Source organism: Panulirus ornatus, chromosome 64 (genome assembly GCF_036320965.1).
Source record: "Panulirus ornatus isolate Po-2019 chromosome 64, ASM3632096v1, whole genome shotgun sequence".
Taxonomy (NCBI): Eukaryota; Metazoa; Arthropoda; class Malacostraca; order Decapoda; family Palinuridae; genus Panulirus; species Panulirus ornatus.
The window spans coordinates 3810297-3828464 of record NC_092287.1 but is presented as its reverse complement, the minus strand read 5'-3'; the positions used below and the strand labels follow the sequence as shown (position 1 = coordinate 3828464).

General features: G+C 46.4%; 1 long non-coding RNA gene across 2 annotated transcripts in view; it reads left to right on the top strand.

Annotated features, from left to right (window-relative positions):
* LOC139746316 (uncharacterized) overlaps window positions 1-18168 on the top strand; it is a 146326-nt gene that overhangs the window by 15396 nt on the left and 112762 nt on the right. For both annotated transcript variants that reach the window (XR_011712134.1, XR_011712133.1), the window contains exon 2: window positions 15443-15558. This is a non-coding gene — a long non-coding RNA (uncharacterized lncRNA). The remainder of the gene's footprint in view (window positions 1-15442; window positions 15559-18168) is intronic.

Below are 18168 nucleotides of genomic sequence, written 5' to 3'. Positions count from 1 at the left end.
GTTGAGAGAAATCATTTATGAAAACATGGAAAGAATTTGCACCTTGGGTACTTGAATTTACATAAATAGAAAATTAGAATATATATTTTTTTTTTTCGTTCGACTTATTTGATTCAGGTAATTTTTCTTGCAGTTCACGTGATCGACCCGTCTCGATGATACATTGGAAGGGTTTGTGGTAGTGAGTAATGGTGATCAGTGGATGGTGACGAGTGTTTTGGCTGTTCCCGGCGCCATGCCATCCACCCTCCCTCCCTCCCTCCCTGCTTGGCTCGGGTGGGCCTGTCGGCTGATGCCTTATGACAGCCGGGTATTAACTCAGTCTCGCTGAATACTAAGTGGCCGGGCGGGAGACGGGGTTGAAGCCCTCCCTCACTGGCTGGCTGGGAGGGTGGGTCGTGGTCCTCACCGGCTGGCTGGGAGGGTGGGTCGTGGTCCTCACTGGCTGGCTGGGAGGGTGGGTCGTGGTCCTCACCGGCTGGCTGGGAGGGTGGGTCGTAGCCCTCACCGGCTGGCTGGGAGGGTGGGTCGTGGCCCTCACCGGCTGGCCGGGAGGGTGGGTCGTGGCCCTTACCGGCTGGCTGGGAGGGTGGGTCGTGGCCCTCACCGGCTGGCTGGGAAGGTGGGTCGTGGTCTTCACCGGCCGGCCGGCAGGGTGGGTCGTGGTCCTCACCGGCCGGCCGGGAGGGTGGGTCGTGGTCCTCACCGGCTGGCTGGGAGGATGGGTCGTGGTCCTCACCGGCTGGCTGGGAGGGTGGGTCGTGGTCTTCACCGGCTGGCTGGGAGGGTGGGTCGTGGTCCTCACCGGCTGGCTGGGAGGGTGGGTCGTGGTCTTCACCGGCTGGCTGGGAGGGTGGGTCGTGGTCCTCACCGGCTGGCTGGGAGGGTGGGTCGTGGTCCTCACCGGCTGGCTGGGAGGGTGGGTCGTGGTCCTCACCGGCTGGCTGGGAGGGTGGGTCGTGGTCCTCACCGGCTGGCTGGGAGGGTGGGTCGTGGTCCTCATTTGACGATAAGAAATCACAGTCTCGACAGAGAACTTCACGTCTGAAAGCAATCCATCCTGCCACAGCTACTGAATGTAGCGCAGTCTTTGCGTTGCTGGAATTTCCAGGAGAGAGGGGTCATAGGATAAGAGGAAGACCTGAGAGAGAGAGAGAGAGAGAGAGAGAGAGAGAGAGAGAGAGAGAGAGAGAGAGAGAGAGAGAGAGAGAGAGAATATCATGATTTAGTAATTGTACCTCAAAATTTTACACTCCCGAAGTTTGAGAGTCATTTCTAAATTCGTTTCAAAGATTTTGAAATTTACTTCTAAATTCGCTTGAAAGATTTTGAAAGTTAGATTCGTTTGGAGGATTTTGAAAGTTATTTCTAGATTCGTTTGGGAGATAACTCAGTGCTTTGAGATTCTGTTGGTGTCAAGTATAGAGTTCCGATGTGACCCATAGCGCTCTCTCTCTCCCCCCAAGTTAATCAGTTATTATTTCCTAGGTGAAAATAATGTTCCACATCACGTTTCTGTAGTCCAAATAACGTCCTCTCATATCCATACATTTATATTTTGTGACGTCCTTTAAACGATAACATGAACTACAGATTTGTTTATCATTAATTTATCTGGTATAATGAAAGCGATACGCTTGATAATTTATCGAACCCTTTTATCTCTTAAATGATTTATCCTGACATTACCGAAAAAAAAAACTCGTGATAAGATTCAAATGGCCATTAAAAGTGAATTTTTTCCATAATTAAATGACGTTGAAGATAAGTTATGGAGATGAGATTATGATATAAACTTGTTGGCTTTAATGTAGAATGGTTTCGGGGTATGTGGAAAAAAAAAAAAGAATTGTTGATATATGTTTAGAATTTCATTACTTGATATATCTCAGTTTTTAAAAAGATATATTTTTTGATATATTTTAATAATTTCGTTCCTTTATCTCTCACTCGTAAGGGTTGATTTTTTATGATGGTAATGACTTTGAATATGTGAAGTCTTTCCACTCGTCCATTATTGTTATAAATCAGTCATTATTTGCAAAAGGTCACGTGCATAGCCATTGTATGTGGTCTTAGAATGGTTTCTGACACCGAGTGAACGTGTCAAAGGAGTGGGTTGGTTGGTGGTTGACTTTTGACATTGACGGCCCCAATGGCCCTAGTAGCAGACGAGCCTCAGGCCCAAAGAACCAACCAGCCAACCAGCGTAATGCATTCAGGTGTCGATTACGTTGATTGGTTGTGAAAGACATACTAGTGACGTCATGGGTAACACTCGTGATGTCACTCATATTACATGCCCGTACTTTGACTGGCAGTCGTCTTTAGACGCGCGTGACGTGGCCGGTGTGCTCTCCGTGATTGCCTGTCATCTGCAGTCGCACATTACGTCTTCATTTCGTCTTGCTCGTGATTAGTCATTGTCTTTGAGACGCACGTTAAGGCATCATCATTTAGACTTGTCCGTGATTGGCTCTCGTCTCCAGAAACTTTGAGTCTAATTGGTTGTCTTCTTCAGCGGTACGTGACATCATCAGTGAGACCCCTTCTGTGACTGGCTGTCGTTTATAGACGCGTGTGGCGACATCAGAGATCTTTTCGTGGCTGGCTGTCGTCTCTGTTTACTTGTGACATCATCATTATTCCCTTGCATGATTGGCTATCGTCTCCAGACTTGCTCGTGACGTGACGTGTATATATATATATATATATATATATATATATATATATATCTTTCTTTCATACTATTCGCCATTTCCCGCATTAGCGAGGTAGCGTTGAGAACAGAGGACTGGGCCCTTGAGGGAATATCCTCACCTGGGCCCCTTCTCTGTTCCCTCTTTTGGAAAAAAAAAAAAAAAAAAAAAAAAAAGTGAGAGGGGAGGATTTCCAGCCCCCCGCTCCCTCCCCTTTTAGTCGCCTTCTACGACACGCAGGGAATACGTGGGAAGTATTCTTTCTCCCCTATCCCCTATATATATATATATATATATATATATATATGTATTCATACATATTCGCCATTTCCCGTGTTAGCGAGGTAGCGTTAAGAACAGAGGACTGAGCCTTAAAGGGAATATAAAGTTGATCCCCCCCCCATCTCTCTCTCTCTCTCTCTCTCTCTCTCTCTCTCTCTCTCTCTCTCTCTCTCTCTCTCTCTCTCTCTCAGGACTGCCCAAAATTGTCCTGCGGGAATGGGGGGGGGGGGGGGGTCAGAGGTCGCATCCATCTTTCTTGCTTGTCCAACCCACATTTGTCAACCACACCCTTATTCGACTTCATTGGGCCCTGAACACGCCTTTCCGACCTTCGTCATCCTGGGCTGATCGACCTTCGTCTAGCCTGGTGGACTACACCCCTCTGCTGGCCCCATCGACACTCGACCTACCCCTTTGCACACTCCTTTGGTCGACCTTAAAGTCATATCGACCTTAACGCTATTCGACCTTTGTCATCATCGTGGAGAAGCTCTGTTGGATCTGTCGATACTCGACCTGTACACCTTTTCTCACCCTTGTTGTCGTGTCGATCATAGATCTGTTCGACCCTTGTCGAGTACAGCCGCTCAAACTCCTTGCATCAGTTGCATAACCCATCTACTTTACCGGGACGCCCATAGCCATATCTGCTCGACCCAAGGAGTGTCGAGTACTCGACGAACCCACGCTTGTTATCGCTGACACCGTGCTTGCCCTGGCTGTCGAACGCTTCAGTCTTTCAGACACGTAAACTTACTCGACCCTCATGTGTAAGGAGAGAATGTCAGGGTGTCAGTTTCAGAGATATTCTATCGTTCTTGTCTTTGTCGATTAGCTAGGTGACTGGTGCATGCGAGTAAGTGAGGGATGAGTTTAGAAAGGATTGGGGAGATTAGAAGAAGAATGGGAGAGTAGTATAAAGGAGAGAATGAAGTTGCCGGAGATTGGAGGTAATTCATGTGAACAGATTTGATGCAGTACGAAGCGATGGTGGACCTTGCGCTTAGCTGCAGGGACCATTTGGTCTTGGCTTCTCTTTCTCACACTTTCTCACTATCCCTCGGTGAGATGAGGAAAAGGAAGGGGATGTATGGGGTGCACCTGAGAGATCCTTTCCTGCATCATCACCTGGAGAGACACAGAGAGACATAGAAATTTACATACTGTCTCTGATGGATGTTGAATCTCGTAGTGAAGATGCCATTGCCGGATATAGTTCCTAAGTTGGCCTAAGTTTTGCGTCGATCGGTAATCAACAATTACGAGCGGTGATTTGTTTATCGTTAAGTATCGCTCGTCAATTACGTTCTCTATCAGACGGTACAGTTTAAAGGGTAGTTTGAAAGTTGTATGTAGGATTTTATACCACATTATCCACAAAAGCCAAGATTTGAGGAACGTCGTGTCTTCCACGCTTCTGGCCCCGTTAGGGGACAAAAGCTTATCTGCCAGAGCCTAATTAAGCTTCGAAGGGTATGACCAAAGCTTTCCCCGGTTCCTGGAAAAGGCGGAGTTCAGAAGTAGATTGTAAAGATGTTTTGAAGTCAAGAACTCAGCACAAGACGTCTAGTCTTGTGGACCCCAACACCCCGCCTTTCCATAGTTTTGTAAACCCCCTCTTTCCATAGTCTAGTGAACCCCCTCTTTCCATAGTCTAGTGAACCCCCTCTTTCCATAGTCTTGTAAACCCCCTCTTTCCATAGTCTTGTGAACCTCTTTTCATGATTTTTTTTATTGATTTAGTTTTCGAGTTATCAGAGGCTGAGAAACTTTGCAGGAGAGGAGGATAAGAAGGACCTTGTAGACCTGACAGGATGCGAAGGATACTGACCCCAGCACACACACATACACACACACACACACACGCAGTTCCCTCAGGGGACTGTGGGAGATGGGATCTTGGGAGTTCCCGCAACGCTTCAAAAGGATTCCTTTGTATCCACCTTCCGTCTTCTATTTTTTTCACGTCATGTTACGTTTTCTACTTCAGGAAGTACATGGTATTTTCTTAATCAATAACCAGTTTATAATGATAATGATAATAATTATTATTATCATCTTTATCATTATTATCATTATCATTATTATCATTATTATTATTATTATTGTTGTTACAGTAATTGTAATGGTGATAATAGTTATTACAGTTTGTTGGACTTCAGGATGGGAATTCTTCTTGGAGAGAGAGAGAGAGAGAGAGAGAGAGAGAGAGAGAGAGAGAGAGAGAGAAGAGAGAGATGAGTGCTTTCACCAGCTTCGAGTGAGTGCCTTTTCAACTTTCTTCTCCATATGGCTTACCCTGCCTGGCGACGCGTCCGTGTGGACAAGAACCCCCGGGACATGACCCTTGGGCCCCCCCAAGTATAAGGTCTGGACACCGTTGCATAGACGACCTAAACCCCTTAGGGTTTCGTGACCCCTTTTAATGGCTAGCTACCGTGTCGAGACCGCCAAGGGGAGGTCAGAGTGCCCGTAACCCTTAAGGGGAGGTCACCCAGTTATGACCTAAATGAGGGGATGTCATCGGGGTCATGACCCCTTCTAAGAAAGGGTTCATCGGGTCACGACCCCTATATGGGAGGGTTGCCGGGTCATAACCCCTCTAAGGGAGGGTCATCGGGTCATGACCCCTGTAAGGGAGGATCACTGTGTCTTGACCCTTCTAAGGTCACCGGGTCATGACCTCCCCCCCTAAGGGAGGGTGTTGCCTGGGGTCAGGTGGATGCCGCCAGAGGGGCACCCGCTTCCCACGCCGTCGGGGGGGAGACGTTAAGCAACGTTGGGTCGGGTTAGCTCCTGGACGGGTGACCGGCCGGATGCCCTCATCACAGGATGCGGTCACCGCTACGCGCTGGACGGGCAAAGATCTCGATCTCATCGTAGGTGCTCTCTCTCTCTCTCTCTCTCTCTCTCTCTCTCTCTCTCTCTCTCTCTCTCTCTCTCTCTCTCTAAATCTCTTATTTCGTAGCTATCTCTCACTCCTTTTCTCTCTCTCTCTCTCTCTCTCTCTCTCTCTCTCTCTCTCTCTCTCTCTCTCTCTCTCTCTCTCTCTCTCGTAGGCAGTGGGTGGTAGGCAGGCGCCGACCAGGGAGGTGTGCTTGCCCGTAATGCCACCCGCCCTGGTGTCGGGGCAGTAAGCCACCACTTCAGTGGCTGTCAAGTTTTGCTCCTTTTGCCCCAGGTGACTCGTCTTTTCTCCCCATCTCGCACGTGACAACACGTGACTCCCACACGATTCGTTCTCCGTAACTCCAGATTTACCTTGCGGTGGGCGCTACGCGCTACCCCTGCCTTTTTGGCAATATCTAGTCATAAGTAGACGTGGGTGAGTATTTTCGTTTCTATCGCTCCCCTCCCACTCTTTTCCATATGTTTCCCCTGCCTGAGATATCTCTCCCTCTCCCTTTTCCTTCTCTCTTTCCCTCTTCCTTCTGCCTCTCCTTCTCCCTCCTTTCTATCTCTCCCTCTCCTTTCTATCTCTCCCTCTCCAATCTGTCTCTCATATCCCTCTCATCTCTCCCTCTCCCTTCTATCTCCCCCTCTCCCTTCTGTCTCTCCTCTCCCTCTCATCTCTCCCTCTCCCTTCTATCCCCCCTCTCCCTTCTGTCTCTCCCTCTTTCTTCTATCTCTCCCTCTCCCTTCCCCTCTCCCTTCTGTCTCTCCCTCTCCCATCTATCTCTCCCTCTCCCTTCTATCTCTCCCTCTCCCTTCTGTCTCCCCCTCTCCCTTCTATCTCTCCTCTCCCTCTCCCTCCCATCTCTCCACATGCACGTCTCTCACCGTCGTCCCCCAGGTCTTCCCACATGCGGGTAAAGTTGCTTTCTCCTGGTCCTGTTGGTGCTGCTGCTGCTGCCCGTACCGCCTCGTACCTCCTTGTACCGGCGTACCTGCCTCTTCCCGGTGTGTGTGTGTGTGTGTGGGGCCAGTCCCTCTTACTCATGCCCACGCCTCATGCCCACGCCTCATGCCACCCACGCCTTCCACGCCTACTGCAGCCTAGAAGGAGGCCGCCGTCCTGGCCGGCCAGAGCCAGCGAGGCAGCGCTTGTGAAATGTAGCGGACAATGAGGTTATAGCAGGGAAATGACGGGGGTGTGGTCCTGCGGTAGATAGATAGATAGATGGACCGATAGATAGAGTGGTAGATGGGTAAACGAAGGTAGGTACAGAGGTAGATGGATGTATAGAAAGATTTTTAGACGTAGATACAGGGAGAGGTAGGTGCAGATAGATGATGTATTTATGGATAAATAGATAGATGGTAGACTGGGTGAGGGATAGCTAGAAGTGTGGTTACATAGATACATGGTTTGATGGATAGATGAACTGTTAGGTGTATAGACACGTGGGTAGAGGGGTTAAAAGATAGATAAACAATTGGACATACATATAGTTAGGTACATGGATCGACGGATAGATAGATTGATGGATAGACAGACACACGGAAATGCTACATATACTAAGGTCGATGGACAGATCAACTGGTAGGACGGATACATCAGTGGATAGGTAGACGGTAGCTGGATAGGTAGACGGATGAAGAGGTCCATGAATTCATAAACTGATGAACAGGTAGATGGGTGGAACACACACTTAGCTATAGAGACAAATAGACTGATAGAGGATAGACAGAGATAGATACGTAGACAGAGATGGATGAATAGATAAACAGGTCGATAGATAGGTAGATATATTAACTAACAATAGATAATCAGACCTGGTGAGCATACTTAATCAAGTCATACACAAGGGCGCAACATGTCTTTGCTCCTAACACCAGCGACGGAGTTGCTCAGGGCAGGAGCAGCAGCACATTCTCCCTTCCTTAAGGTCAAAAGCTCCAGTCACGGACGTTAGGGGCTGACCGAGACCAGGACTCGGGAAAACAAATGGGTCAGAGGGAAGAAGGGAATAGATAAGAGGAGAGAGAGAGAGAGAGAGAGAGAGAGAGAGAGAGAGAGAGAGAGAGAGAGAGAGAGAGGTGGAAGGGGGAACAGATCATGTCGTGTATGAAGAGCGATGCTGAGTTCAGTCCGGTAGGTAAGCTTGGTGTTGATGGTGGTACATTGTAGGGCCAGTTGTCCTGACGCGGAGGGTGTGAGTGAGTGAGATGGTTCCGGCCATCACTTCGCCACTTGCTGAGTCAGGAGGGTTGTACTTCCCTGGGGGGCGCGGCTACTGTCTACAACCTACTGACACGGAGGGTGTAAGACGGTTCCGGTCGTCACTTGAGACATAGGGAGGTAACATCACGAACTAACCGAACAGTGGCCTCACTTGCATGCACTGACTCTTGTACTTGTGTGCAATGCATCGAAACGGGAACCCACAGTCCACAGCCAAGACCCACAGACCACCCCATGGTCTATATTCTTTGCTTCATACCTTTCGGTTCTGCCCATTGACGGCTACGCTATTCCCCCTCCCCCCCTTCATACTCCATCCTTCTGTCTCCTTTTCGGTCTCTACCTTCCATTTGCCCTCTCCCGCCTCCTCCTACACATATATCCTCTTAAGTTAGTCCTTTCTTCACTCATCCTCTCTCCATAGGCTTCGAACCATATCATCACACCTTGGTCGACCTACTCAATCACACTGCACTTACTCCTACCAGCACATCTGTCATCCACCCTGATCGAACCTCTCAATCAGAATGCACTTTTTCATCCACACTTGTCTCAGACACCGTCGTTCCTCACGTGATTTATCCACACCATGCCACACACCGTCCTCAGGTACCCCATTTCCAACAGACCCACCACAAAAAGCAAGGGCCACAGGGGACTTTTCTCCTCGTTTCCACAGCGTCTTTCTGAAGAATACGTCGTCGAACCTGGGGGATAAAGAATGAATTCCAGGCTCTTCCTTTCACTTTCTGTCGCCATCCCTCCACCCGTATGTCACTTATCACCCTCCTCCTCCTCTCCTTCGCGTCTCAGAGCCCAAGACTCGTCTCCATGCAACGCGTTATCGGGAATTGCTGTTCTTTCAAACACACACACACACACACACACACACACACACACACACACACACACACACACACACACACACACACACACACACACTAACACACACACACATCTTTCCCCCATACAGACGATGGCCTCTCTCTCCACACGATTCATAGTCCACACAGGTCGTTAGCTCCCCTTTTCCCATCCTGTTATTCTTTCACCCCACCTCCCCATGATTCCATCCACTCCCACGTCCACTCCCAGGTGTATAAAGCACTCCACTTCTACCAGGTCCATTCCATTAAAATGTATATAGTCAAAACCACCCTCCCTCCATCATCTGTCGTACCTCATTCCCTTACTTTTAGAGTTTCAGTTCCTTCCTTTCACACACTATCCCAATGAGCCTTTAATTTCCTTTTTTCACACATCCTCCAAAATTTCGACTGGAGTTTTTGGAGTCTACCACCAGAACCGTGTCGTATGCAAACGTCCCATGTCCTCCATCCCCAGCGTACTGCCACCCCGCCTCTGGCTCCAAGACCCTCGCCCTTGCCTCGCTCGCCCCACCCTGTCCATGGACAGATTAAACAGCCTCGGTGACATCACACATCACTAATGCAGATCCACCTTCACCGAGAACCACTCGCCCTCCTCCTTCTTCTTCTTTATTGAGACACATATGCCTTAATCCTCCCGCTTCAGTGACTATTTCGTAGCGAGCATAAACATTCAGTATTTCTCTGAGAATCTACCTACGCATTTCCTCTCTGTCTCCAGATCGACTTTATTAATATTATTAGTTGTTGCCCAATTTTTTTTTCCCCGATACGTAACTGACAGTTAAAGGTATAAAGGTTAAAGTGAGTTGTGACAGGGTGAATGTATATTTTAAGTAAAGCCCAGAAAGAGAAAGCTCCGTTGGGCATGAGACATGCAGTGGTAAAACTGGGAAGAGTCATCCATGTTGTTAATTTCAGTGTGTATATATTAACTCCCCCACGGTGCAAGTCCCAGGAGGGGGGAGGGGGGTGATTGCTTGGTCACCAATCTGGATCGTAAGGGTCAGGTCAAAGTCCAGGCCGGTGTATTCAAGGGTCCCCCCGTCGTGGTCAAGGGTCGTATTGTGCGCGTAGGTCGTGCCGTTGTGCTCGAGAGTCGTTTCATGCTCAAGGGTCGAACCCTCGCGCTCAAGATGTTAACTGCAGTCAAACCAGAAACCCAGTTCATAAGTCAGCAGTAGTGTACGTTTTCTGTGTCAGGTTTTTCTATGGTATTGGAGGGGGGGATGGTTCGTCCTGACCCATGATATTTGGTCCTGTGTCAACCATAGATCGTCCTAACCTTTGCCCTTTTGACCCCCATAATCTCAGCACGCCGAGGTCAATCCACGCACCAAATTTGAAGGTATCGATGCTTTCGAATCTTAAGAAATGACGTTCATATTTTAAAAGCTATACGCCCAGGGCGCTGGCATAAAGTGGGTGTTCCTTGCAGCATAGGGTCGAAGTTCCCACTCGTTCTGATTTATATTTTGACCTTTAAGTATATAAAAAAAAACTTTTTAAGAACTCATATATACTTGACCACCCTCTTGAGTACTCTATGCATCAAGTAACAGTGAGCATGCAACAAGACATCGCTCAGTTAGAGCATTGGCCCAATTCAGACAAAATGTCTAGACCCGCACAGAAACACTACCTTTACTCTCTTAACCCTTGACAGACATGCTTATCCAGCCTGCGCCCCCACACGATCAAACACTTTACCGAGCAGATCGACAACCATGCCGTGGGTGTCACATGACATTAACTCTTCACGTCACAAACATCATCACAAAGGCCATTAACGAACTGAACGCCCCCAGAACACGCCCTCGGCTTGCTCTACATCGTCCGCTCCACCCTAAATCACGCCTCACCTGCCGCATACCTTCAAAAGCAAACAAAACAGACAAGTAAACCTCACAGAAAACAGAAGACTCAGAACGAAAACAATAAGCAAAACGAAACAGAAATATACACACACAAAAAAATCTTCCCACCTGAACATGCTTGGCACCCAGTTCTTTCTATCAGCTCTCGGCTTCCTTTCACTTAAACCGCTACATAACCAATCACCAGTCCTCATACATCAGTAAGAACTCACCTCTTCCTCACAATGCGACAGCCTTTATTCACAATCCCTTTACCCAATCCCCAGTAAGCATCACATTTACACCGCGTATGAACACTGTAATGATCCAACAGACGCTAAACAGCCGCCCTCACCCCCGACCCGATCATACACTCAGTTCTACCTCGGACGTACACTCATCTGAAGCTACATTCCCCAGACATACACGAGTTACAGTTACTTAGGATCTGGACGCCACATCATCTCTCCAACGATGTGAACGTCGATTCAGTATTAACACAAGACCCCTGCTGCCCCAATTTGCAATTTCCACACTGAAAGTATTGACAACCCAACTCCTTAATTGCCCTGCACTCACCCAAAAGACACAAAAATTCGTCACTCTTCTAGACCTTCTGTCCTTCCCTGAGTGCCGCGGGAACCCTATATAAGGGAGCCCTGGGACAGAACACAACACTGACAAGACATACGCGCTGAAATGACCCGACTGGCACCACACATTTGCCCTCCCAACTCATTCTTGAACTTAACCCTACTAAACGTATTTCCACACTCCACAGACAAATACGAGTCACACTTTTCCGTCTACACTCTGGACATCACCTATCCATACATTACAAACACCTGTTCACCATATTCCAGCACCCTTCATGCCCACGATGCAACTACCACAGCGAAATATCCGAACACTCACTGCTCAGTTGCCCCATACTTTCCACACAGACACACGTAAAGCATGTCTTCTTTGATTCACGGTCCCACATGGTGGACTTGGCAGGTTTCCTAGGCGCTGCTGCAGTAGGATATATATATATATATATATATATATATATATATATATATATATATATATATATATATATATATATATATATATATATATTTATGTATATATATATATATATATATATATATATATATATATATATATATATATATATATATATATATATATATATATATCACGTGATACCCGAATACCAAGCAAAACGTCCTGGTTTCGAATCCTAGCTGTTGGAGTGTATTATGTGTTCTATGAAAGTGCGCGTTCATATGCACTATATTCGTGTGTGTGTGTGTATATATATATATATATATATATATATATATATATATATATATATATATATATATATATATATATATCTACTATACTTTGTCGCTGTCACCCGCGTTAGCGAGGTAACGCAAGGAAACAGACAAAAGAATGGCCCAACCCATACATATATATATTCAACTAACAACGCAGTACACCGAAATGCTTCATGAATCTGATCAGCAGAACAGAAACAAGAGCCATCCCGGCCCCAGGTCTGGTGTGACGTAAACACAAGCAAATTTAAAAGACTGAGGATAGGGTGGAATTTAAAGATAACCTTGAGTACCTAGAACGTGTCTGTAGGTCAGTGAATGTTGAACATATACCCAGTTATCTTAGAAGTCTGTTGGCCAATGGAACCATACACATTGCTCTGGATGTCTGTGTTGCTATATCCCTGTCTGTGTTGGAGGTCTGTTGGTTCACACAACCACAGACTCTCGGTTGTAGTCGATGCTGGTGTGTGGATGGCACCAGTTAGCTAACTCGCACCTGAGTGGTCAGGTCGTCCTTGGTATCTTAAAGTCTTCGTAATTGGGAAATTGTGAGTCTTTCATTTCGACCTCAGAAAGGTCTGAGTATCTTTGAGGTTGGACCTGAGAACAGCCTGGACTATCTTGCCGTGTAGACTAATGTGTCCTAAGATTTAGACCCCTAAGATAGCCCCTACTGTTTATTAACTAGACCCTAAGATAGCCCCTACTGTTTATTAACTAGACCCTAAGATAGCCCCTACTGTCTAGTAACTAGACCCCAAGATAGCCCTGACTGTCTATTAACTAGACCCCAAGATAGCCCTTACTGTCTAGTAACTAGACCCCAAGATAGCCCTTACTGTCTAATAACTAGACCCCAAGATAGCCCTGACTGTCTAGTAACTAGACCCCAAGATAGCCCCTACTGTCTAGTAACTAGACCCCAAGATAGCCCCTACTGTCTAGTAACTAGACCCCAAGATAGTCCTGACTGTCTAATAACTAGACCCCAAGATAGCCCTTACTGTCTAGTAACTGGACCCCAAGATAGCCCCTACTGTCTAATAACTAGACCCCAAGATAGCCCTTACTGTCTAGTAACTGGACCCCAAGATAGCCCCTACTGTCTAATAACTAGACCCCAAGATAGCCCTTACTGTCTAGTAACTAGACCCCAAGATAGCCCTGACTGTCGACCCACTGGATCCTAAGATAGCCCTACTTCTCAGGCAGCAGGAGCTCAAGACAGCCTTGATTCTAGACGCTGACCACAAGAACAGCCTTGGTTTTTCATGTAAGGGTAACCCCAAGCTTGCAGATATAGACACCAAGATAGCCATGAATGTCTGGCAGCTCGACCTCCCCAAGATATAGCCCTTGAGCTTATCTTAGAGGGGCAGAGAGGTCACGGTATCTTGGCCTAACAAACACACACACACACACACACACACACACACACACACACACACGTCCGTTCCCTGCAAGCCGCTTAATGTACGTGGGAGTGTAAGAACCCAGATTCGAAACCCGTTGTCACCTTTCTCCTTTAAGTCTTAGAGCGAGACATGTTGTTTGTTGGAGCTGGTCTTTTTACGTTCCATGAGGTGTTTGCTGGTGCGGGGCCCTTTGTTTGTTAGCTGTATTGGTCTAGAATCACCAGTCGTTCCGCCCCCCCATTAGCGTGTTGTTTGTTGAAGGTGGCTTTTGTTAGATACTTGTGCCGGGGACCCAGTCACTATTTTCTCCCGCTTTTAGAGCGTCGTTTGTTGTAGCTGGGGGGTTTTGTTTGTTGGATGCACGTATTTGTTTGTGGGAGCCAAGCATTTGTCTCATGAGGACGTGGTGGTTTATTTGGATTCTGGTGTTGTTTGTTATGTGATGGCGTTCTTTGTTGGGAACTAACTATGCCTTTGTGGATCTTGCCGGTGAAACTCCCATATAATCGACCTCTCTCGTTTGTTGGCATTTGGCCTCGTTTGTTGGAGTCCTTTGACTGGAACCTAGACTTTGTTTGCTGGGTAGTGAGGTTGTTTGTCTAGTAGTCATTGTTGTTTGTGGAATTCTTTGATTCTGGTGTTTGATTTTCGCGTTGATTGTGTGCTTCTGGCGTTTTTTGTTTGATTTTGGCGTTATTTGTCCAATTTTCGCGTTGTTTGCCTGCCGGTGCAAGAGTTTGCCCGATGTTTGTATTGTTTGCCTGGTGCTGGCGTTATTAGTCTGATGTCGAGGGCTGTTTGCTTGATGGTGGCGTTGTTAAGTAACACGAAGGGTGGAATGCACAGTGGAAGCAGAGATTTCGTAAGTAGAAATGAGTTACTGTTACAATGTCTGTGGGAACCGGTCACAGGCATGGCAGAGGTCAGGTGGAATCCTAGAGGGATGGAGGAAGAAGTCATGTGACTGGTGGAATCCTAAGGTGATGGAGGAAGAAGTCAAGTGACTGGTGGAATCCTAAGGTGATGGAGGAAGAAGTCAAGTGACTGGTGGAATCCTAAGGTGATGGAGGAAGAAGTCAAGTGACTGGTGGAATCCTAAAGGGATGGAGGAAGAAGTCAAGTGACTGGTGGAATCCTAAGGTGATGGAGGAAGAAGTCAAGTGACTGGTGGAATCCTAAGGTGATGGAGGAAGAAGTCAAGTGACTGGTGGAATCCTAAGGGGATGGAGGAAGAAGTCAAGTGACTGGTGGAATCCTAAGGTGATGGAGGAAGACGTCAAGTGACTGGTGGAATCCTAAGGTGATGGAGGAAGACGTCAAGTGACTGGTGGAATCCTAAGGGGATGGAGGAAGACGTCAAGTGACTGGTGGAATCCTAAGGTGATGGAGGAAGAAGTCAAGGAGGAAGATAACTCGATGGTGTAGCGACCTCAGTTTCATAGCTATTGAGGAAATGTTTAAGGGGAAATTGTTCACAGAAAAGAAAAATGCTGCAGAATATCAAATGAACAGGAAAGAAGGATTGGTTGTGAAAAAAAAAAAGAGAACTTCTCTGTAAAATCCATAGTTGTAGGCGAATAGATCGATAGGATGCGTGAAGTGTAGGTGAACAGTAGAGAACGGACTGTAAACACTGATGACTAGTAGTTGTAAACAAATAGAAAACGTGTACACTAATGACTAGTAGTTGTAAAGAAATAGAAAACGTGTACACTAATGACTAGTAGTTATAAACAGATAAAAAACGTGTAGTTGTAGGCAAATGAGTTGAACAGAAAACGAGTAGAGAGACGAATGGAAATGTCAACTAACAAATGACTAGAAATCGTGGTGTCAGTAACATGCTATTGTCTTTCCAGATTTTCCTGAGGGAGTCCCGCTCGAGTGGGATGGAGGCTCAAGGGTTCTGCCTTTCCCTGCACCTGGAGCGAGGGACTTCTGGAGGTTGAGATAGCCAGACCCCACCGCCTATAAGGTATTTCCTCTCGTTAGAAATGATACACTAAATTAGTCGTAAGGAATTTCCCCACATTTTTTTTTTTAAGTAACTAAGGTTCTTGATATCTATCTGTCTATCTATGTTTGTCTATTTATCTATCTATGTACTCGAAGGCCCGACCGCTTTCGTGATCTTAGGGGATACGGAGATGAACAAATGTGTCTCCGAGGATATGAGTCATCACGAATGTACGAAAGTGTTCGTGTGTTCGTGTTTCGTTTTATCCTGTGGCCACCAGCATATTTCCGAACCACGTCTTCTTTTGTGATTCTTCTGCATATATATATATATATATATATATATATATATATATATATATATATATATATATATATATATATATATTATTTATTTTATTTATTTTGGTTTGTCGCTGTCTCCCGCATTAGCGAGGTAGCGCAAGGAAACAGACGAAAGAATGGCCCAACCCACCCACATACACATGTACGTACATACACGTCCACACACGCAAATATACATACATATACATCTCAACGTATGCATATATATACACACACAGACATATACATATATACACATGTACATAATTCATACTGTCTGCCTTTATTCATTCCCATCGCCACCCCGCCACACATAGAATAACAACCCCCTCCCCCTCATGTGTGCGAGTTAGCGCTAGGAAAAGACAACAAAGGCCCCATTCGTTCACACTCAGTCTCTAGCTGTCATGTAATAATGCACCGAAACCACAGCTCCCTTTCCACATCCAGGCCCCACAGAACTTTCCATGGTTTACCCCAGACGCTTCACATGCCCTGGTTCAATCCATTGACAGCACGTCGACCCCGGTATATATATATATATATATATATATATATATATATAGATATAGATATAGATATAGATATATATATTTATATATTGTTTACCAAATGGCGTCCTAGCTACGTCTCTTCGTTGTATATCAACTGACTGTTATATTTCTTTCTTGTGTTTCCCCAGATGATGTGATTATTACACGAGAGTGTATATATATATATATATATATATATATATATATATATATATATATATATATATATATATATATATATATATATAATTTGTTTTGTAAATAATGATGTTACTATAGTGTTTGCGTGGTTGTTTGTAGCGTCTCTCTGTACACAGCTAGGTACTTGTGTATAGTGGGTGTCCTGCATCCTGTCTGATATGAAAATTTCCAGCAGGTCATTCTATCATGTTGCTAAACCAGAGGTCTCAATAACGGTAAGATTATCCCGTTAACGACCGTTGTGCACGGGATATACCGTTGTATGTGGGCCGTTTGACTCATGCCTGCTGCAAGACTTGGACGTGGGCAGTGGTCGGATGGCCTCTCACCAGTGTGTAGGTTGGTAGTGGTGGAGAGGCCTCTCACCAGTGTGTAGGTTGGTGGTGGTGGTGGAGAGGCCTCTCACCAGTGTGTAGGTTGGTGGTGGTGGAGAGGCCTCTCACCAGTGTGTAGGTTGGTGGTGGTGGAGAGGCCTCTCACCAGTGTGTAGGTTGGTGGTGGTGGAGAGGCCTCTCACCAGTGTGTAGGTTGGTGGTGGTGGAGAGGCCTCTCACCAGTGTGTAGGTTGGTGGTGGTGGAGAGGCCTCTCACCAGTGTGTAGGTTGGTGGTGGTGGTGGAGAGGCCTCTCACCAGTGTGTAGGTTGGTGGTGGTGGTGGAGAGGCCTCTCACAAGTGTGTAGTTGTTGGTTTGCATTGGAGATTCTCACCAGTGTTATAGGTTTTACCACTGAGTGATGTGGGAAGGTCTACGTGTGTGTTACTCTCACTTACATAACAACAACCAATTTTCTTTTACTGCTACAAAAGTTTAAGATATGATCTTTACTGCCAATATTAATAATACGATAATAAGTTGTTTATTACTAACTGAGTAATAAGATAGTGGGAAATCGCTGGTTTACTGCTCACTGAGTAATAAGATACCAGGAACCTCTGGTTTACTGCTCAATGAGTAATAAGATACCGGGGAACCTCTGGTTTACTGCTCAATGAGTAATAAGATACCAGGAACCTCTGGTTTACTGCCCAGTGAGTAATAAGATACCGGGGAACCTCTGGTTTACTGCTCGCTAGTAAAACTCCCAGTAAGAAATTCAGAATTACATTTCTCGTCTCCTGACATTCTGTGGCATCTTAAGGCATCTACATTTACTGACTTTTTTCGTCCGCTTGGTATTTGGTCCACGCGTGTAAGAAGTCTAGACCCCGCACGTATGATATACAAGTTTATAAGATGTTAGTGTGATGGATTAGTCGGTATTGCTCGTGTTTTTCTTTTGTTTTCTTCTCCTCCCACTGACTGCTCAGTGACGGCATCTAGAGAAGGGGGCATGTCACTGGTATACGAGAGGTGAAGGAGCGAAAGCCATGGGCGGCCGTGGGCGGTATGGGTCGGTGTGGCTTTACAGTGGTAGGACGAACAAGGTGGTTAAGGTGTTCTGGTGTTGTTTGGGTGTTATGCTGTCACCATGAAGGGGTCGCTCAGGGATCGCCTCTCCATATCCGTCCATCTCTTCCATTAGTTTTCGTAATTGACAACCCTAGGACACCCCTATCTCTCTCTCTCGCG